We start from the raw sequence: 24,369 nt of genomic DNA on the forward strand, positions 1-24,369 counted from the left end.
GAGGAGCAATTCTTTTATTATAAGATCACCATGTACAAGAAAACAATGGATATAAAGCAGGAAGTTAATTGGAATCAACTGCAGCAGTCTTTATAGGAATTTACTCACAATGTCTGCCATTCAGAGCTGGCTTACCATAATATTCTCTATGGAACAGTTGACCACAAGATTCTCATTCACAAACAGCCAGGTTAAACAGTTAAATGCTAGCAAATCCTGCATAGCCCTGTGGGAAATTTCACTTTAATCCTGAATTTATAAGAGGACAATCAAAGCCCAAAGCCTAGGTAACAAATCTGATCCTCTGTTGCAATCTCGTCCTCATGGGAAGCTGAGAGATGCTTCCAATACAAGCTAGAGATGGATAAATACCTAAATGATGAGATAGATGGGGAAGGCAGAAGAAGCGTCTGGCTTCAGCCATTCGCTTCCAATTTCACATTACACTGTGAAAGGCAATTCTTGTGCGGCTCAGGAACAGCCAGTCCTGATTACTATAAGTTGAAGTGTGGCTTAAGGAATGATTAATGACAGTGTCAGGAGAAAACAAAGCACAATGAGAGTTATCTCTAATCCACCTGCTTGCAGATGCTCTAGTAAGGGAATGGAAATGGCCCCACTGAGCCCCGCTAATAAAAAAATCAAAATAGAAAGGTGCAAAGCCATAGATATGTATTAATCTGATATATAAAAAACTCAGCCTTAGCTTGAATAAAGCATTAGGCATGAATGGAGCCCCATAGGTGATAGATATTAAAGCATAGAGGACTTCACATTGTCTGTATTTTTTAAATCAAACAGAACTGTTCTCTTCAGTATTGCCTTTGACATTAATAGGTTGGTATTTGAAAAGTCACAGTTCACTAGATGAGCAGGCTTATGAGTTCAAGCTCATTAAACAAAACCCCTTTTTCTGTTGCTGTTGTTATTGTTGCTGCTGCTGCTGCTGCAGGGGGCAAAAATGACACCACACCACCATCGTGTGGCCTTTGGGTGTAGAAACACCAAAAGGAAGTTCTCTTTTGCCAAGAGAGATGGGAGAATCCCCTGCAAAACATAATTATAATATCTGATTGCTTCTTCATATGTAGGCAGCTTTATGATCCTTCTCAGTCCTGACAACTGCTTGATAGATGGTGATTGTTGTCATTGTGGGAAGGAAGTTTTGGAGACCACCTCAGACCATTCTCATTACACTTTTATTGTTATTCTAATTGGGTAGATACTATAGCTATGAGAACAGCCACAAACCACTGCTTTGTGACTGGCATTGATTGTGTGAAGGGGAATGTTCTGTTTTAAATTCTCTTGCTAAATCATCATGCCATTCAAAGAACCTACACTGGTGACATTGTGCTTGTTGTAAGAAGTGGTTGTGTAAATTGTGCTCCACAAGGCAGATCTCTTTGGTCTATTCACATTAAAGATGGCATTTTGTTTCTTCACTGGCTATTTTACCTTCTCTCAGACTCTCAGACTGAAAGATCTGTGTTCAGATCTCAGCTTAGGAACCCACCTGCTTGACGTTTGCCATTCTTACGCTCTTGGCATTTAAATCAAGTTATAATTTAATTACAGGCAGGATTCCACTTAGTAATGCCTTCAGCATGTCAGTTGTGAGATTACTTATCTGTAATTACAATCTTAATGCAACCAAGGTTTGGGAAACTGAGTTTACATTGTCAATATGAGTAACATTTTCTTCTCTTAATAATGACAGCAACAAGTAGAATATTTCACAGAAATATTTTAATACAGAAAACCTCTAATGAAGATTTAGCACTCAGTTTTTAGCAAATCTGACATAGCTGTTGAAAGAAAGCAAATACATTATTTTAATTAATACCAAATCATAAGGGCTTCAGATTTATACATTCAGCAAAAGGAAAGTTTCATAGTCTATTCTTTATTCTTGCATATTAACTCAGAAACTTTGTTACAATCACCAGTGCATAATGCAAACTGCCAAGGAGAAGCATGCAGAGGCCTCACATTAGCTTTATGGCCTCATCACCTTGCTTTTTCTTATGATGTGCTACAAGATAAAAGCCTATCCATACATTTTTGCCTGCAGCTGACATTTCCTACTTATGCATTTTTAGGTAGAATTATGTAAAGATTAGAAAAATATGGAACTTTTGAAAAGGGGGCAAATTGATATAGCAAAATTTGTGGCAGCCCCTCAAATAATGGAATATTATTCCACTATGGATGACATGATAGCAGTAGTCCAGTATTTGAGGGACTCCCACAAAGAGGAGGGGGTCAACTTATTTTCCAAAGCACCAAAGGGCAGGACAAGAAACAATGGATGGAAACTAATCAAGGAGAGATGCAACCTAAAGTTAAGGAGAAACTTCCTAACAGTGAGTTAACCGGTAGAACAGGTTGCTTTCAGAAGTTGTGGGTGCTTCATCATTAGAGGTTTTTAAGAAGAGATTGGGCAGCCACATCTCATACTTGAGCAGGGGGTTGGACTAGAAGACCTCCAAGGTCCCTTCTAGCACTATTTTGATTGATTGACTGATTGATTGATTGATCTACTGCATTTAACATGTAACATTTGGAAAACTCCAGACGTGCATGACTAGGCATGCCATATTACACTTTTCACAGGACATGATTTTGTCCCACATTTGACATGATGCAACACAATGCACTTTATTGCACACTCTGGCATAGCAATAGAAACATATTCCAAGTTAACTTTTGTTGATGATGAAGCTGACAGTTATTAAAATATTTTGCTCTCTCCAATATGGGGCAAAATATTTATGTCCTGAAGCATTTTTTATACTGTATAATAACAGTGACATTTAACCTCCCCCCTCCAAAGCTATTTCACATCACTAAAATGACAGTCTGAATCAAAACCTTTCCCCAACTTGGTGCTTTTCAGTTAGGCTCATGTTATCTGCTGGTAACATAATCTAATATACTGTAATACATTTCCTTGATATGATATTGAGTGAAAATGGGATCATTTTAAATCAGGAATAGGCTGCCTGAAACTCAAAGGACTGACCCATTTATCTGCAGCTTCTGGGTCTTGTCTGAATGCACTACTAAAATTCATTGCAGTTGAAAACATGTAATTAATAGTAGAAATATGTAAACAAAATGCAGGATGTGTCCTAAAATGGGATTAATAAAGTTTTAATGTTCAACTAATAAACTCAAGAAAAATGGAATTTATAATGCAATCCTGCCCCTTTAATGCTCTCATGCTATCTATTCTGGCTCTCATCCACCATCATACATTGGAATAAATGGAACTATATATTGTAGGTTTATTGTATGTGCTGGATATGCTAAAGCAGAGTTCCCCAATGTTTTTGGCTTTGCAAACCGGCAGGTGTAGGGAGAGGGGATTGTTCTCCACATGCAGTGAGCATGCGGACATGTGCATGCCGCTCACGCAAAAGGAGCATGCACACATTTGCTCACTATTTGTGAGAGTGAGGATGCACACTCGCGTGTGCTCACCAGCCACTTCCGTGACCTGGTTCGGAATGGTTCAAGGTCTGGTAGTGACCCATGGTCCAGGGGTTAGGGACCTCTGCTGTAAAGTATTTAAGCCTTAATAGATGTCATTTAAATTAGGGCATTTTAAAGCAGTAGCAAAACAATTTGCCTTTCTATGTTGTAGCATTAATTTTTTCATTATTTACTCTTCTATCATAAGACCCAAAGAGAACTTGGAGGAAAAAAATGTTATTTATATATTTATTTTCAGAGGCATTATTATGTACTTACTCTATATTAAGTCAGGAAATAATCCATGTAACCCTACAAATGTCCCATTTCTACCTAGCCAATAAAAAAGGATTTGTGCTCCAGTGCAGAAATTTTAAGAACTAAAATAAAGAATTGACAAGGTTTTTTGTCAAGAATGTGTCAATTCTAAATTACATGCCATCAAGCATTAACACTGGAAAAAAGTTATTTAAGACCTTTTTCAACATTTTCAATGAGAATGCTCTTTGGCTTACCTTTTCAAGTTAAAAATACATTCATTTTATCAGTTTGGATACCACTGGGTTGAAAACCACCCTTTTTGTAATATGCAGTCCCCATCCAATTTCTCCAGGAATTACCTAGCACTTAATTGAATGAAAGATCATTGATTAAGTTGAATTAATCAACTCTTTAAAGCAGCAGTAATGATTTTTGTACCTCTTGTGGAAACCTGAAAAAGGTATCATCTAAAAGAATGGAGTGTTGTATTCAGACTCATGAGATCTAAAACATTTATAAATCATGTTTAAGTTGGGCACAAACCTACTACATAGTCAAAAGCTGACTGGGTTTGGATATCCCTACAACATAGACTAGGCCCATTTTAATCTCAATGTACCCCCTTGAGGTTGGTCAACACCCAGAGTTACATGGATCTTTCTCTGTCAATTGCTTAAACTTAGCCGCAGGGTGCTGTGAGCCTCCAGAAGTTGCTCAGCTCTCTCAATACTAGCTACATTGGGTTCCCCATCCCTGGATTAGTCTAGCTTCTGAGGTAGACCCTCAAACACAAATCAGCATTCATATTCATACCAGGGTTTCAATGTGGCTTTTATTTCCTTTCCTCTTCATTTGTTAAGTCTAAGATTCTTTTCCTTTATGCTTGGAGGTAGAGTTCCTCCTGGCAATATTTTATGTTCACCCATTAGTTTATTTTTTTAGGACTAAGAAAATGTAGTTCTATGTTATAAATTATTTATAAATACGAGAACAAAGGCTGGCTGTCAGGAAGGCTGGTTCTTTGAGAAAACATGGGTGGGGGAAGAGTTATGGGTGTATAAAGAGCACAGTTTTATAAGTCAGAAAAGGGGTGTTTAAACCACTAATTATTAACACTCATTGGCAGATGAAGACCTGAAAGGATAGGATTAGAGAGATCTTTTTACATCTGTCACAAACCAAAATCTCATTAATGCTTTATCAGCCTGTCGCCCAACTTTTTCTCTTATATTAAACTTGATATTACTTACTTTGGGGTGTTTTAAATATAGATTAAAAATAAAATATTTCTAACATTGTAGTTTTGAGCACTTCAGACTGCAAGATTCGTAATAAACATGGAAAGAAAGAAATGTTATGAAGGTCACCGAAAAATTTAAAATTTGTGGTTTATATTGTGGTACATGCAAGGTATTAAACTCTGCACTTGTCAACAGGAGTAGAAATGGTACAAGAGCTGGGTCAGGCAACTCCTATTAATCCCAGCTGCCTTATACAGAAAAGTAAAATCCAAGGTCATTTTTGCAACCTAGACTTTTTATTTTTATTTTCTAAGAATTAGAGAATGTGGGTATGTTAAGATTCTGGGCCATCATTTCTCAAAATAATCAAGCTTTTAGTATGTTCTGTCAAAGTAATACATTTTAAAAGCTCACTGATTTCAATCATATACAGAATTTTCACAAAGAAGTCAGAGAAGTTTAACTGTGTTTATTCAGAATAAAATTCCTCCAAGTTCTGTGGTGCAGGGTCATGGGGAAATATGTAATGGATTATAGCCTAAAATATGTCCCTCTAGCCAGATCTCGTCAATCATGTCCAGCCTTTACTATAAAAGGTTGTATAACTCAATATTTCACCAGAGATTCTAGCCCTTAAAATGTTTTTAAAAATTCTGAATGCTATCCATGCATGTCTGACCCCCATGTCTTTTTTCTTAATATTAGCTCAGTCTTTTTGTAGAACTTTCTTTTTTTCCCTTTTTCATCTCCATTGCTGTTCCTGCTTCCCATTCACTCTTCTTCTGGGGTGCAATCTTCTAGGGTGTAACATTATCCAGCAATATGACAAATAAATAGGGTAGCGATAGTGCTACTACAGCTGCTTCTTGTTTTTAATCCATCACTTGGGGAAGAAAATGGGGAACAAGCAATAATAATCACAGTGCTGAACAATGAGGTTACACAAGAATTGTGTCCAAACTGGTGCCATCCCAGTTTGTCTGACATCTTGAAAAGGAAGTCCAGGAACTGTCATGCCAACGAATCTAGAAGGCACCAGCTGCAGAAGTTTCCTACCAACTGAGTGAACAGATAGTCCTCTTGTAGCCAAACCTCTTCTTCTCTGTTATTATTTATGTTACTTCAACATCCTATTTTCCTCCGAGAATTTAAAGCACTGACATAAGATTTCTCTTCATTGCATTCTCCACTACAGTCCTTGAGGGAATGTGTGCTAAGTGACTGTAACTAGTTCAAAGTCATCCAGTGTCTCCTAAGGTTTCTGCAATTCTCTAGGTCCTGTTCCAGTTTGCTCTTCCATCAAGGACTTCCTGGCCACATACATCTCAATCCAGTGATAGAATTCCAGCTCAGCACTTATGAGTATCTTGCAAGGATGCATTTATATTATTGATGTAGCATTTTAATTAATAGCTGAAAAATAATGTTATTACTCCCCAAATCAGTCAATTAAGTTCAGAGAGCTCAAACCTGATTTTCCAACTAAATCTCCATTCTAATTATATGGTTAATGCTCCAAAGATCTCTGGACATTTAGTTCCATCTAGGATGAGCTAATGTTATAAGTAAAGATGATGCAACCCATCCAGAATAAAATGGCCACACATCAGGGACTATGATGGGAGGGGCCATTCCCATCACAGTGCAGATCTAATTAATCAGAGCAAGGTCTACAAAAGTCTAAAGAACGGCAGAAGGACTATCAAGAAATGCTATCTGAAATCAAGAAATGCTACTTTTGATTAAGAGCAAGAAAAAGATGAATGTTGCCTTCAGGTGACTTTGGGCACTTTTCTGTTCTTCAGAAATGATTAGTAGGCTATCCTCTGTGCAAGCAGGAGATACAAATCAACTTTTAATCATGAGGTTTAAATCTGCAACAATCAACAGTGAAGATATTCTGATACTGAGAGGCAACATTTTCACCTGCTAATTGCTGCAGATCAAGTTTTTCTTAAAGTTACATTTGAAGACGCCAATCTAAGGCTAGAAAATCTGATGAAGACGTAAGAAAATACTATTTTCATAAATCTATTGCTACGAGAGCAAAATGCAAAATATTTGTAAAAGTAAAATGTGCTTTTTCCAAACTGTTTTGCTGATATGGATCAGCCTTTTCCAATCAAACCTACACCCGCAATGACTGTGCTGTCTGGAATACCTGGTTTAGGGAAGGCTGGGTTCCTTGTGCATTTTCTGTGTAAAGTGCTTTTTCTCCCCTCATTTAACAAGGGATTTTCTTCTTAAGGATGTGTGTTTGCTTGTTTGCCTGCAAATGCTATTAGCTGGGGAGTGATTCTACATTTCTGAAATCCAGTTTCAGTAATTCAAAATCTATTTAGAAACCTTCAAGTGCCCTCTATTGATAAAATGCCAGAAATGCAAGCACTTTTTGTCAGCTTCCAAGCTACAAAGGCTAAAGAAAGCACAATATAACTTATTCTCCCTGGTGGTAAGAAACATATAAGTAAAGTATCAAGTTTAGTCCTAAACTATTCTGACTCTTCAGCAGAATATCAAATTAATTTTTTACTCATTTTTATACTTTAGCAGAAAATTAAACTGTTGAGATGGAAGAAATGAGAAACTCAGGCTTTTGGATGAGACATAATAAATCTTCTGAAAGAATACCTGGCTTTTCACAAAAGTGGAAAATATATATATTTTTCAAGGTCCCTTTTCAAGCTAATCAAGATTAGAACTCTTTTTGAAACTAGGAACTTGTGTGAATGTTTATTTCAGGCAGGAAAGCAAATCCAGAAATAATGCTGGTCCACTAGAAAGTAGTCTTCACAGGTTTCCTTCTTCAGACTGGATGCAGATAGTAGACCTGCAAACGTCTTCAAAGGGGAGCACTGGATACAGGTGACAGGCCTTAGATTATTCTTCAGGTGCTTCTGTATCACTTATTACAGGGAGCACCGAGCACATAGCATACTGTGGTTATAGCTTGGAAATTTTCAAAGAGCTGCTCTACAGGAAAAAATGATGTTCAGCAAAGACTGAGGCTAGGTTATCTCCTGCTTCCATCACAGCTACAAACACAGAGAAATTAATTGTTCCAGCCAGCAGCTCCCTTATCATTGGTGAAAATAGGGTATTTGCTGCAGTTGCCCATTTAAGCTTCTTTTCTGTTTTCTTCTCTGCCGTTCCAAAATATCCAAGATAAATGGAATTGCGATGAGTGAGCAAACTATTCAACTATAAAATTATTCTGATTCACAAAAGTTTTTCACACTTTCTCTAGGTTTTTGTACTATTTAAGTTCTGGCATTAAGACCAAATGTTAAAGAACAGCATACTAATATTTAAATCGGTAAAACATTGCAGATTCTGGGACACATTTGATCTGAAACACACTTTTTCTATGAGAGCCAATGATTTTAATGGGATTTACTCTTGAAAAATGTATTATATTGTAGCTAATTCTGTGTTTGTAATAATGCCAATAATAATTAACTTCAATTCTATATAGATGGGTAAGTAGGGCAATTAAGCTTCTTATGATTGTCCATTTTGTACTTTATCTCAGATGTATTATAGGGTGACCCTCAGTCATGTTTTATCATTTTCCCAAGGTATTAAAACCTGACTTTGCCATCAAGTCTGATAATAAAGTTGAACCTATTTGTTGGTCCTGGTTATATTGAATGTGGATTGTCATGAGTGTTCCTGATTACTATCTATGTTGTTTATGTTATTTTTCATTTTGGTTTTTGTGTGTGTGTGTGTATTCATGCAAACTTACACTGTTATATGTTTCATGGCCTTATCCTCCCCATATCTTCTTTCTCTAAATCTTAATACAATTCCATCAAAATAAAAACACTTTTGTGCTGGCTAGCACTTGAGAGAGACCAGATGCATATCCTTTCATGTAGCTTGATTAATTCTTTCCCATGTCTGCTTAAATCACACACAAACTGCTATCCCAGATTTGCACAATTAAGTTTCCTAAATTATCCCCCAGCTGATTTGTGGTTGAGAGAAACCAGTAGAAAAGACAAATCATTTCATTCTACTTTTCTTGTCAGGAGGAGTCAGGAAAGGACTAAGGATATTCTCCAGGGAAGCCAAGAATCTGCAGCCCCTTCAGTATGTGCTGATGGTTTTGCAAGTTGGATAGCTTAAATGAAGTCTACTGTAAGGGGGCTATGAGAATAACCTTGAGGAACAGGAGGAAGCATCACAACTAAGACAATGGTCAGGTAAAACAAATCTGAGTGCAAAGCAAAAATCTAATTTGAGGAACATCTCAGACTTGATCCTCCCTAGTTCTCTTGTGGATGAAAGCAGGGAAGGAGGAGGTACTTTCAGACTTTCAAGATTCTGTTACTGTACCTCTAGAATAAAGGATGTTTTCATAACTTTGATTTCCTAGGGTGAACTACTCTGAGGGACTAATAATTAAGAAGGCTCTCCACTCTTCTGTCCTTCAGGAAATGCTTTAAAGGCATTAGCATGGGGCCCTGGAGGAGAAGCTGTTGGTCACAAGCAGTTAGTATAGCAACAAAGAAGCCAGCATTACTTATTTTCTCTAAATCCAGGGTGTTTTAGTTTGTTTTAATTGTTTGTAATTTTAATCTGTGTTCATGCTTATGATTGCTTTTACATTCATATGTTTTATTATATTGTAAGCCACTGACTCACACCATACCATTAGATGAGCAGCACAACCACTGGTGGCATAGTGGTTAGAATGCAGTATTGCAGGCAAACTTTGCCCACAGCCGGGAGTTCAATCTTAACAGATCTTAAGATTGACTCAGACATGCATCCTTCCAAGGTCGATAAAATGAGGACCAGATTGTTGGGGGCAATATGCTGATATTGTAAACCTTTCAGAGAGTGCTGTAAAGCACAGTGGGATGGTATATAAGTCTGCTACTGCTATTGTTAGATAAATTTGACGAATAAATAAACTATGGAAAACCCCAGATGTGAGCTGCCTGAAAGCTAGAAGCATGAAGATAGTAAAAGCAGTAGAAGTGGCTACAGTACTCCATACATTCATCAAGCCTGGCCATGTGGGTGGGAACCATAGTGAAAAATCAGTAAATAAGGAAAGAGAAAGTGTGAAGAAGGGAGGAATCATTGGGCAAGTGGGGCTGGACCATGTGGTAGAAGTGCCCTCAAAAACCCTTCTTATTCTTGGCTGCTCTCTTCCCCCTTCTCCTGAGCCCTTCTGAAATTGCAACCCACTGCTACAATGATGGTGGGCAAAAGCAACCACCTCGCCATTCTCTCATGCACCTTCAAATAGCCTTGGGAGAGTGTCAGTGCCTCAGCATCTTTACCCTTGGAGCATATGGCTCAGAGAGCTCTATGCATCCCCTTGGAAATGTTTGGAGCAGTGCTGAGATAAACTAACTGAAAACTCTAACAGAAAACAGTTCATGGTTGCCAAAAGCCTTTCACTGAAGACAACTGTAAGGCTTTTGGACTTGGTTGAAGCAAATGAGAAAATGGAAGAGGATGGCCCAGCCCGAACCAACTGTACTGCTGAACCTATGATACACATTGCTTTGCAAGACTGATTTGCATCACTTCAATATTCCATAAACCCAAAGACATAGTGCCAGATCAGAAGATGTGGAGAGACCTGGTCATAGACTCACCAAGTGTCAGACTTGTCTGAATGTATATCATCATCATCATCATCATCATCATCCATAGGGCAGGTCAAAAAGTCACAAAATCCAATCTCTTTTTAGGTGCAATGCAGATCTGAAGCACATAAAAATGGGTAGGGTTTCAACTGCCCCATTGCACCCACAATATTGACTATTTTAACACCCAACCCATGGATGCCCTTGCACTTCACAGAGGCCTACCATTTTGTCTTTTATTCACATTGACCATCCATTTCTTCACAATGTTATATTTCAGACTGAAATGAAAAGTATTATAGACATATCCATCATTTTTACTAAAGTGCCTAATAGAACAGAAATAAAAATTTACAAGCAGCTGCTCTGAAAAATAGTATATAGTTAATGTGGCAGTTGTAAATCCTTCTCCAACTTTTTTCTAATATTTCCTTAACAAATAAAAAGCAAAATTACCCACAATAAATCTTTCATTAATTTAGAGTGTTTCAATTTTATAAATTGGTAGACAATTACAAGGATAAATATATAAAAATAGTTCTATGTGCAATCCACACATTATTAAAAGATTTTATAAAATCATATCTTGCTTATTTTGAGTCTAGCGTGAAGTGAATAATCTACAATCTACAATGAACTACATGTCTTACTCAGAAACCTTACCGAGTTCAGTTACTCCAAGGGAAACACATGTATGATGAGGCTTACAAAGTAGACATAAATTGGATTAGATTAACTAACAAATTTTCTGTTCTCCGTTCCTCCAGCTGTTTTAATGTCAATAAAAATATTGCATTGAGAAAAGTGTTTCCTTCTTCTGACTTTAGGAGTAAATGTACACATTTATTTACAAAATAATTATTATGGTGAATCACACAGCCAGAAGTTCATACTGGATTTGGCATTTTTATCCATTTATTGAGTCTTCACAATGACCTCAGATAGGCAGATGTTGGATGTTTGATGGTGTTAAAGGTATCATTGTTCCGAGGAAAGCTGCCTTTTGCAATTAACTGATGGTGATTTTTTTTCATGACAATAATGTTCAAGTGGTGGTCCAACTTGTTTTGGCATTGCACCCAAAGTGCCTAATACTATTGGCGCCTTTGCTTTCTTTTGCCACAATTGTTCTATTTCTATTTTCAGAACTTCTCCAGTTCTTTCTCTCCTAACTCCTGTCTCCAGATACTGCGCAACCAATATCCAGACTTATTGTCTTTCTTTTTGATAATTGTTAAGTATGGGTGTTTTGTGGCAGGTGCATGTCTGTTTGAATTATAAAGTCCCAGAGCACCTTTGCTTCTTCATTTTCTTTTATTTTTTCTATTTAATGATCCCACCAGTTCTTCCTTGCATGCAAATGGCTTTTCTTGCAGATCTTCTAATGCATCATTGTTGCTACTTTGTCATGCCATTGGTTGTAGTTAGTTACTGTGATCTTTCAGCAGTTAACCATGTGGTCTGCTGTTTCTTCAGCTGTTCTGCAAAGGCAGCAGAGCTGTCTATTGCTATCTTCTCAATTCAGGCTTTGTATGCATTTGTTTTTTAAAGCTTGGTATTGTGCAGCCAGAATTAGCCCCTCTCTCTTTTTTCAACTTTCCCGCTCTTAGCCATTGCCAGGTCTTGTCATTATCTGCTTTGCTTGTTATATTTTTAAGGTACTAGCTATGTAATACTATTATTATTATGATTTGTCGCAAAGTCAGCCAGATGTTCAGACTGGATTTTGCATTTTTTAATCCACCTATCAAGTCCTTCCCAAGGATCTGGGATAGGCAGTTGTTGATGTTTGATAGTGTTAAAGGTATTGTCACATTATTATTATTAAATTTATTTGCCACCCAACTTGTGATTCTGAGCTGCTACCCTTGACATGTGCAAAAGCTTATGAATTCAATACTTTATCTCAAAAGAGTTTTTGAAACATTGAGCACTCAGTGATTAGCCTGTATACAAGCATCAATGAGATTACTGTAATATAATAACTTCACTCACCTTACCAAGTTCCAGGTATTTTTCTCACACATTAGTGTTTAGATGATGATAGTGTTCTGTTTTGTCATTCTAACGTATACTTACCCAAGCTCTTTCAGAATCATACTTACTGAAAATGGCAAAAAATGCTTCTTTTTCTATGCTTTGTTCAAATCATCTCATCATTCTTCTGGCATTGAGATCAGGCAACTTGGCTAGCTCTTAGATATGTCAGATGTTTTTCACATGCTTGCTGAGGCTCAGACAAATCCTGCATTATTTTATTGTGTCAGCTTTATTGTGGAACATCATGCCACCATCTGGGAAGAAAAACAACATGGTCCAAGAGCAGCTGGAAAATTGGGAATGGCCAAATAAACACTGGCAACTTACATGAGGTGAGATAAGAAGGACAAGCTGGAGCCCAAAAGGACAATTCTGCGTGAGGTTAGCCTCTTCTTCCCTCTTCCCTTATTTTTAAAACAATAGTATAATTCATGATAGTGAAACTCTGTCATATGTTGAATATCATTTCTAAAACACTTGGAAGCCTACACAAACATGTATGCAATGGATGTCATGGTTAATGTAGGAATTAAAATATGCCAGGAAAAAGCAACCTATGCTTCTCCAGATGTTGGTGTCATCATTCTTAGGAAATAGGTAGGAGTTGAGCCAAGCAACATCTAGTATAGTGCCAGAAGCCCATCTCTAGAAAACAATTCCTTATTACGTCCCAAATTAAGAAAGCATCTTTTTTTTCTGAGCAGTATGCACACTTTTAATCGGCACAAAAGAAGGCAACCTCATCCATATTTTCTAAGTATTTCTATAGTATCTATGTGAAGCCCAGAGGCATAGTTTCCCATTCCATTTCTTTCTTTAATTAAAAGAATCTTTTGAACAACCAGGGAACTTGAGTAGTATCTCTGAACATATTAACACCAGAGGTGACCAGATTATCTCCCCATGCTCCAATGAGTCAAGGCCTTATTTTTTTTATTATTTACCTATTTCACTGTCCTTACAACTTATTCAAACTAAAAGGAAAGACAAGGAAGGAAATTAAAAGGGGCTTGGGATTCACCAGAAGCATTTTCTGTTTGGTCATATAACAAGTTATTTTAGTCATTTATCACATATTTTAATAAGTCACTAATTTCTGTAGCTGGGAAAGCAGTGGACTATCTCAGAACATAATTATGGATGAGCAAATTAGTTTGTGGTTAGCTTTGTCTACAAAAACAGTTACAGGCAGTTTCTCAGTTAACAATAGCAATTGCCAATAGCTAATCATTGCTTTGCTAATAACTGCTAATACCAAACAATAGCAATAAACTATAGCTTGGTGACCACAATTCCAGAACTTCCAGTTGCTATTGTTAAGCAAATCATCATCCTTAAGCAAGGAAATTATATGATCATCATTTGTAAGCTCCTGCTGGCTTCCCTATTGACTTGCTTTTAGGAATTCAGCAAAGGGGGTCATAAATGGCAATCATATGAACCTGTTAGAGAATTTTAATTTCTCTGTTGGTGAAAAAATAAATCAGAAACTCTCACAGTTGACTGCATTTAGCTGATTCAAAATAACTTCTTTATATTTATATCAGAATATTTACAATACCATACATTCTTCTTTACAGCAACATAGCTCAATTGAAGACTTCTTACAGAGAGATAGAGACAAACCTGAGACTGAAAATTCAGCTTCTAACTCAATACCCTTTTGCACAGACTCAGTAGCACTTTCTTCACATTGGCTGACTGAGTTACCACGTGACTCTTCCTGCTCATGAATATTCCAACAGAACCACATGGAGTACTGCAACAAGCATGAGGACCATTCCTTCACACTGTCATTAATTTCTCATAGTTGCTAAATGAGTGTCATTAAACAAGGACCAACTTGTTTAATGGGTCACAGGGGTCTAAGGGACCCCATTTAATGAACACCAATAAATAAAGTATTAATGTTCTGATATTAGTTTCCAAGATTCTATATATTAATCCTTTACTTTTTTAAACAATGAATGAAACTCATTTTGCCTCTTTCATTCTGACTTACATGTGGCTGTTAGAGACTTGATACCAACTCTATTGACCCTCCTAGACCTATCAGTGGTTTTGGATACCATTGAGATTATCTTGGTGAGCCACCTGTAGTGATTGGGAGTCATTTTATGGTGGTTCTGCTCCAGGTTTGTGGGCAGTTTGAGTAATAGAGAAGAACAGTCAACTTTGATTTCTGTAAAATCTGATACAACAAGACTTTTCCCACTCCGCATTCCCATTTACATCTATAATGGAGCTCATAGGGGACATCATGTGTCAGTTTGGATTGAGGAATTATCAATAGGCTTTATAAACTAGCTTTACATCAGAATTCTGGGCCAATATGAAGTCACTGTGAAAGTTATAATCACGGGAGGTAGATTAGACTTAATACCAACAAAAAGAAAGTTGCAATTTGTCCAGAAACATCTTAGCTCAGACATGGCCCCAATGATAGCACTATATGATGATGTTCTCCTCTTGAAGGAGCAAGTCCATGATTTTTCCATCTCCATCATTGCAGACTGTTATATCCTGCTGAAAGTTCATCATAATGTTCTCTGTATAGTACTGTAAGGTAATATCTATGTCTGGTCACTTCAATGTTTACTGATTGGTTTTCATGTTCAAGAGCTGGTTTTTGAATAATAAAACTCTACATAGCTTGATTCTAAGGCAGGGGTCCCCAACCCCCGGTCCATGGACCAGTACTGGGCCAGCAACCAGTCTGCACAAACAAGCAAAGTTCCATCCACAAGATGCAAACAGCACACAAAACCACACACCCTCTGGTCCGCAGAAAAACCTTCTCCACAGAACCGGTCCCTGGTGCCCAAGAGGTTGGGGATGTCTGTTCTAAGGTACTCCAGACTTCTACTCTGTGACATATTTACTTTGCTTTAAGCCTCCCTAATTTTAAACATGCAGCATCAAAAGAGATGAACTTTCTGTTATGCGTCTTGTGATCTTTCAAGGCCCCCAAATTGGGAAAAAAAAAATACAACCCTTGAAATAGTTGCAACTTGTGATGTACAGTGATATGATGCCAGTTTATTTTCCTTGTAAAACTATATCATTGTGATTAGGAGATCACAGTCTATTAAATCTGAAGTAATAGTCATATGTTTGTGACAAAAACAAGAGTCCTTGTGTTATTATAGCATATGCCTTTATAGGCTGAGCCTGTTTCATGCCACCAATCAAGGCACAGATTGAATCCATAAAACTATAAGTTATTTAAGAAAACATGGAAGTTTTCTATTTAGGATCAAACGCTCCCATTCTTGGAAAGCTACATTTCTAGCCATGAGGTGGCACTATACACTAAGAATTACTACATCAGGTAAAAATAGCTGATAGGAAGTTTAATCAAGTTATTTGTGTACAATAAATTTAGAAAGGGGGAGTCCGACATAAATTTAATAAGATGGTATGATTACAATATTCAAAGCAGCCATAAAACTGCTTTCTTCCAGGGCAGGTAAGACTGAGATGATTAAATTCTTGATAAGATAGAACCATTTTCATTTTAAGATGCACAAATATATTTCAGTGCTATTCACCCTCCACTTCCCCATCGTTCTATATTGTGATATAGTTATAATATATTAAGCACTTAATTTATTTTGTTAAAGCACAAGTAGATAAAAACAGAAATGCAAGAAGATACACTATAAAAATATATTATAAAAAAAGCATTCAATAGTATATTCTTCCTTTCACTTTTTCCTTCAACCATTAACTGCCACATGGATATTTATACAATTTTTTAAAAAATATAGTTGTTTTTATCTATTGAACTCTTTTTTTTCAGTAATAGTATTTTTCTTGATTATTCCATTGAATAGAGAAATCTATCTTTTTGTCTCTAGGACAGTGATGGCGAACCTTTTAGAGACTGAGTGCCCAAAAACCACCTCCCCACCCCTGTCCCCGCTCCACCATGCCCGCTGGACCACCCACCACCACCACAGATCATCCAGGCAGCCCAGCAGCGCATGCCCTGCAGCATTATCTGCGTGCGATGGGGTGCAAGGGCAGAATCTTGTCCTTTTTGCCTGGCTACCATGTCCTTGGCTGCACAGAATTGTGTAGACCGTGCCCAGGGCCGACTCTCCTCTGGAGGTCTGCTGTGAGGAGGGGGCCTTGGGAGGAGGCGGGGCTGGGGTGACAGTGCGTGTGCCCACAGAGAAGGTCCGAGTGCCGCCTCTGGCACATGTGCCATAGGTTTGCCACCACTCTCTAGAAGTTGAAAACATCTTGATGCCGCATAATCAATCAATACATTTTATTTACACTCATTGACCAATCAACTGTAGCATATACAAATAAAAGAAAAACTTAGAAATTTAAAAATAAAATTAAAAGTGGTTGAATCATTGAAAAGAAAGAAGAGAATGACATTAATCTAATAATATAATGCAAATAAATGAATTAGAATATACAGGTTTTCATCTCTAGGTCTTAAACCACCAAAACTTATTATTAATTATGATTTGTCACACAATTGGCCAGATGTTCAGACCGGATTTGGCGTTTTTGTCTGTCTATCAAGTCCTTCCCAAGGAACTGGGATAGATAGATATGGATGTTTGATGGTGTTACAGATATCATTGCAGGATATAAGTTGTTCCAAGTAATGCTGCCTTTTGCAGTTAACTGATGGTGAATTTGTCATTGATGGTGGTGTTCAAATGGTGCTCCAATTGTTTTGGAATAGCACCCATGGTACCAATTACTATTGGCACCTACAAATGATATATTATAATATGCTACAAAGTACCATAGGAGCAGTCTTAACCATCTTCATAATTTGCCTTGAGTAACTAGTCAATATTTCTAAATCAGAGAAATATTTTCATAGCTGTTGTCAGCTATTCAGAATATTTTCTTACTTTCTATATTTTGTTTCAATAAATGGCAGAAAATGTATAATTTGCTACTAGAGAAATCAAAATAATCTTTTTCAAACTTTATAGCTACAACCTAAGCATCAAGAATTCATAAAAAATTCCCTGAGCATTTTCAAACATGTGAGATCAATTTGCAGCAATCAAGTAAAAATGCACCTAAAAATAGGTCGCAAGTGATTAGATGTAAAGTAAATATAGTGAAGTTAGTCCAGATACTGATCTGTGGAAAAAAAATGTATTTGCTTCTATGTAAGGATGTTTCTAATATTTATGAGATCAGTCAATCAAAGAAGTTCTAAAAATGTAATGTTTACATTCAGGATGACACACAATTGCCTCCATCCTCATTTTTACTATAATATGCTTCTGTTAACAAGGAACTGATCATTCAGTGTAATTTATGGTTATAAAAGACCATGAAGTTCATTACTCCAGACAGGAAGTTCTGCAGAAGAATCTTTACAGAAATGGCCTCATAATGATGGACAGTGCTGAAGACAGGTTATGCTTGTAATATCTGTTTATCTACAAATAAAAAAGTAGAAAATTTGGAACGCAAATAGTGTTCCATAAACAGGCAGTACAAATTCTAGTTCTGTATTTAATTGTCTTAAAATAACAGCATGTATATCATTTAGTGTTTTTTTTTATTAGTGTTCTTTCATTTAGCTTTATAACACCTTGGTAAGGCCACACTTGGAATACTGCATCCAGTTTTGGTCACCACGATGTAAAAGAGATGTTGAGACTCTAGAAAGAGCACAGAGAAGAGCAACAAAGATGATTAGGGGATGGAAGCTAAAGCATATAAGGAACAGCTGCTGGAATTGGGTATGTCTAGTTTAATGAAGAGAAGGACGAGGGGGACATGATAGCAATGTTCCAATATCTCAGGGGCTGCCACAAAGAAGAGGGAGTCAAGCTATTCTCCAAAGCGCCTGAAGGCAGGACAAGAAGCAACGGATGGAAACTAATCACAGAGAGAAGCAACCTAGAATTAAGGAGAAATTTCCTGACAGTTAGAACAATTAATCAGTGGAACAACCTGCTTCCAAAAGTTGTGAATGCTCCAACACTGGAAATTTTTAAGAAGAGACTGGACAACCATTTGTCTGAAATGGTATAGGTTTCCTGCCTGAGCAGGGGGTTGGACTAGAACAGGGGTCTCCAACCCCCTGTCCATGGACCATTACAGGGCCGTGGCATGCCAACAACTAGTCCGCACAAACAAGCAAAGCCCCATCCACAAAATGCAGGCAGCACACAAAACCATGCTCCCTCCGGTCCGCGGAAAAACCTTTCTCCACAGAACCAATCCCTGGTGCCCAGAAGGTTATGGACCTCTGGACTAGAAGATCTCCAACTCTATTATTGTTGTTGTTGCTCTTATCTAAAATCCTGTTCATTATTGTTTTCTGTAAGTCCCCCAAACAGTTGCACAAGCTAAAAGCTATGAGATTTCGAAGACTGCAAAAATCTCCCATAGCTTAATATTAGCAAGGTAACAAATTGATCACTTGCATTTCTTATAATACACTTTTAAGCAGAAACTATGGGGACATATAACACCATAAAGCGATTAATAAAATACTTTCAAAACACACATCAGTGATTTCATACAATAAGACACCATCCTCATGAAATATTTTTAAAACTTTTTGTCATTTGATCCTGATTATTGTAACCATCTTTGATGGTCTGGAGAAAGATAGGAATTGTCAACTAGCACAACTGGTGAGTACTAGGATGGGGAAGGACTAACACTGTATGTATTCTGTCTGAATGAAACAGTATAAATACATCACTAAAATTTTTAATTCTTTATTTCCAAGACTTTATAGAGAAATAGTGGCAGACTGTTATTATTCTGCTTGAATCTGTTCAGTTAAAGTTACCATCTGTCATTTTAATGTCATGTTACCCAATTAAAATGCTGTTACTGGATAACAGTCATTGAAAGAGACAATTGGACAGATTGCCCATCCCTCCCTAAAGCCTCTAGTTCCTGCTTTGCTGCCTCTGCAACCTGCTTAATGAAAGCGTACTTAAGAAACTGTGTATATTTAATTTGTGGACTGTGTTGCAAATAAGATCTACTTATATCCAATAAACATTTTATTTTAACTAATTGTAATTGTATTTTAATCCATCAGTGGGGGGGTGTATCAATAATCTCCTCTCAAAAAAGCAAGGTATGAGAATGCATGCAGATGTGATAAGGCCAGTAAGAGATCCTGTAATAGCGAAAACAACCCTAGTACAGGTCCTATGTGGCGCATTATAATCTACTTCTGAGATAATATCTGTGAAACAGTTCCAAAGTTATATTTTGTTTTTGCTCCACAAATATTAGGCTTAACATTCCAGTATTTTATATTTTTCCTTAAAAAAAAAATCCAAAGAATGCTAGGGAGACATTGACCGGTTCCATTTATAATTCCTACCATCTAGGCAAAATTCCTATAGGAAAGACCAGGAACATTTGGGGTGGGGGAAAACATCAGAAAGGCAAGATAGCAGTGGTGAATACATGATGAAAGCCTCAGGACTTGAATCACATAGGTGCAACCCCTATCTTGAATTTTTTGACCTCACACACACACCCTCAAAAGTTCCTGCTCTTTCCTGTAGGAATTTGTCAAATTGGCAAAGGATTATTGCACGCTTAAAAAAATACATACTACCTTCATCCTATAAAAGTAGGATCTCAGTATTAGAAAAAGCCTAGAATTTAAAACTTAATAATACAGAAGAATAATTGACATGCTCCAGTGATCTATGGAAAGGGAGGTTTGGCTTCCATCAGACAGCCTTCAAACATCAATGCTTTTCATTGAAAAATGCCTAGGAAAAGAACAGGTTCAAAGAGGACACCATTGGGGACCTTACAGATTCCCCTTCTTGTGGGATAAATTCCTAGTTCTGATAGAAATGTTCCTGCAAATGAAGACAGCCCTAATTTAAAACATACTCCAGCTTAACCATTAAAGTTTTGGAATGCTGGTTATTGTTTTTCTTTTCATTTGCTTTTTTAAAGGCAAAGGTAAGATACTGTCAGCAGATATTTAAAATTGATACATATGACTCCTAGATCAGAAAAAACACTTAGTCATGATTTTAATTTTTAGCTCTGAACAAAACGGTCATGCTGTATATATAGAAATAAAAACCCCAAACTGATTTTTTTTTGTGTTAGTTTATTGATTTAAAAAAAAATGCAGATGATATAATAAATGATACGTATTCAGATACTGAAGTTGCCAATAACATTAGATTTCATTTAAAAAGTTATCCACATCAGGAGTGTCTACCATTAGCCAGCCATGGACTGGGGTGATTTTCATTAATTTAATGATGCTATACATCACTCCTGTCAATAGCCTCTGATTCTTTCCTAACTTTACCCCCTTTGACTTATTGCTATCCAAAATATCAAAATTTGCACAAATTTTATCTATTGGTTCAATGCTCAGTAGCTTTCACCGACCTGTTATCTGAGAAATGTTTTGAACAAGAGAGTTTGGCAGTTGTAACAACTTTGAATAAATAAAAGTAAGTAAACAAATTCTGAGGATCCTGAAGCTGTGTGGCTCTTTAGATCTTGGGGAAAAATGAGTGTTGAAATCTCTGCTTTTGATTAAATCCATTTTTATTCACTGCAATAAGCCCAAACCTGGAACTATTTATTGGAGGACACTAGAAAATTAAATGGGAAATAAAGCAACACATCAACAGTAATCTGGGGAGAGTAAAGTAGAAAAACTTAAAGTTTAACCTAATTATTTGCCTTTACTTCAGTGACAGCAGCTTCAGATACAATCTCCAAATCACTGCCTTGCCCAATGGATGCATACCTACAGAGGCAGATATGCGGTGTTTTTAATCTGTGGACATAGTACAACAATATGGGAGGAAGAGCAGAAGAAACAAGAGATTCTGCTGAGATGTTGGTCTTCTGGCACAGAACTAGTATAAAGTTAAGACCATGTATATTATCTAAAGCATATTCAGCTAATAGCATGCTGAAGACAACTTTATTTGTTTCTAATGTAACATGACTTTAATTTTTCAATGGAAAATGTCTGGTATTTTTATTCTCATTGTAAAGGGGAAAGTGAATGGGATGTTTTCCCTTTTTTTTTTCCTTTTTGCTGTGAAGAACTCACTGTAAGGGCAGAGCTTTTTTTGTCTTAGAACACCCAGAACGGAGTTCTGGCACCTTTTGGGATGGAACCTTGTAGGGTAGGCAAGGCGGGTTGTATGATGTGTGTGAGTTCTGGCACCTTTTTTTTTTTTTTTTTTTTTACAAAAAAAGCACTGTGTAAGGGTATTGCTGTCACTTTATCACTGTATATTATTGTCATCTTTTGAAGTCTAAAGTTAGAAAACAAACTACAGAAACTTGATGCATCCTAAAATGATGCATGTATATGGTATGTATATATATATGTATAGGAATACCTGACAAAGACAAAAGGTCATAATTTCACAGCATAAAAAGCATTAAGTAATATGTCCAACAGTAGCTGCCATTAAGCAAAACCATATTCATTTCCTTATATACAATAACTTTTGGAAATAAATTTCTTTTAGCTCTGCTGTAAATCATGTTTTTGTTTCCTTTTTGCACAGTTATGCCTCAATTAGCTTTCCACTAGAATTTGGGCTCTAAAAGTCAGTGCTTAAAATCTGAAAGCATTCAGATGATTAAATATATATTTAAATGGCTATGGTCAAAACAAGTACAATACAATAAAATACCGTAAAGTTCTGAAGATAGATGTAAATTCCAAGAAATATAAGATAAAAATCAAAGAAAGTCATATTGGCCATAACAATTTCTTTTAAGAGCAAGAATTAGATGTTCCTGTCTAAAAGGAATTTGGAAGAAAACATCCGTTAATTTGCAATAAATCAGGGGAAAATATTGCAAACCTATTTTATATCTGCAAAGATATGGAAGGATGGAAGGGCAGAACTGATGCACTTTGAATATTTATTATGTTGGTATCTATGAGGAAAGCCAGATTTAAAATCACTTTCAGCCTTGAAAGGTCACTGACTAATTTTGGTGAGTCACAATTTTTCACTCTAACTTACACACTTGGGGTTGTAGAAAAATGGATGTGTTCTATAAGCCATGTAGATCTCCTGAAAGCCAGATAAGAGAGAAATCTAATGAATAATGAATTTTTATTTCCCCCCCTACAATTGGAATCCCCAGATGTGTGGCCTGTTGACTGGAGCATACTATTTCTAACACAACCAACCATATTGTAATACAGTTAGAAAAATCTTACTTTTCCAAATATGGGTCCTATATGGAAAGGCAGATTCTGCCATGTTTATAAATATTGATAACTCATCTTTTCCTATCACTTATATTGCATACAATATAAACACATATATTTCCACTGAAATGGCAAATTTAATCTTAGCATCTGATTAATAAAAGCTGCATGTGGTTTTGCTCTAAAATAAAACAGATCAGTTCCAAAGACAACCTACTTGTTTTTATGTTTGCCATCTTTAATAAATTAAGTTTTCAAACTAAAAGCTTAAATAGGAGGTAACTGCCAGATTTTCATCACAGTCAGTGAGAAAAATTAAGACATCACAAATGAAGATAAAGTTGAAAAAAAAATTGAAAGCTGTATTCCCAACAAATCTTTCCCACTCATCAGTTATCGGGTTACTTTGCTGAAGAAGTGTTACCCTTAATCACAACTGTGTTGTGCCAAGTGGCTTGAAAGTAACTTGAATATTTTTACTGGTTTTGCAAAGCCGCTATGGGGTTTTCCAAATGAAAGTCCCTTCCTTTCCCATAGTGAAAATGCAGATGGTGATCAACTCTGTCCTAACCAGTAAATGTTCCATTTTCGTAGATTTAAAAGAAAGCTGAGACAAATTGATTGCTATATCATGCATTTAAGAGCTAATCAGGCCAAACAACTGGACATGCATAATTAGAAGCAGCATAGTATATTAATATTTCTTGTTGAATGTACAGAAATCTACTATTACAGTACCAGGTCATTTAGATTATGATGTATCCCCTCCTCAAGAGGCCTTCACTGGACCCATCTGTACTACACAAGTTTTGTACAGTCTCCAACATCCATTTTAGGGAAGGTTATTGAGAGACTGTTTGGGATTCAGCTACAGAGGGCCCTAGATTAATCTAATTATGTAGTTCCCTTTTGGTCATTTTTCAGGCTAAGGCATATGCTGAGACAGTGTCTGACAGAGCTGAGCTGGGAGTAGTACAACATTTCTGGTTCTCCTTGACCTTTCAGCAACATTTGACACCTTCACCCATGGTATCATTCTAGACTAACTAGAATATGGGGATTTGGGGGATGGGAGAACAGGGCATTGAGGTGGTTCTCCTTTCTCTGTGTATGGGTCCATTCAATGTAATATGAAAGAGGAGTTCGTCCAAGGATAAGAATTTATGGGGGTATCTAGTGACTGATACACATGCTTGCCCCTTCTGCTTAACAATTAACTAAGTGCTCAGTGAGTCATCTGTCACTTTGGGGTTAAATATCATTAAAAGAAAATGATACCCGATTGTACATTTCGATCCCAGATCGATCAACTGTCTGGGTGGGAAAGAACAGTCTCAATCGCAGTCATGACAAGAACAAGTGATTGTGGATCTTTAGCCACTCCAGGATCAGTATGTTTCATCTTTATTTCTGAGCAGAGTCATCCTTCACCCTTCAGAATGGTATATAATTTGGGGGTCTTCTTTGAATTCAGAACTCCTGCTCATGAATCAGGTGGTAGCTGTGGCTAAGATAAATAAATGAATAAATAAATGGCACTTTGCTTAAC

Source organism: Crotalus tigris, unplaced genomic scaffold, assembly GCF_016545835.1.
Source record: "Crotalus tigris isolate CLP2741 ecotype Arizona unplaced genomic scaffold, ASM1654583v1 scf7180000018064.1731613, whole genome shotgun sequence".
Classification (NCBI taxonomy): domain Eukaryota; kingdom Metazoa; phylum Chordata; class Lepidosauria; order Squamata; family Viperidae; genus Crotalus; species Crotalus tigris.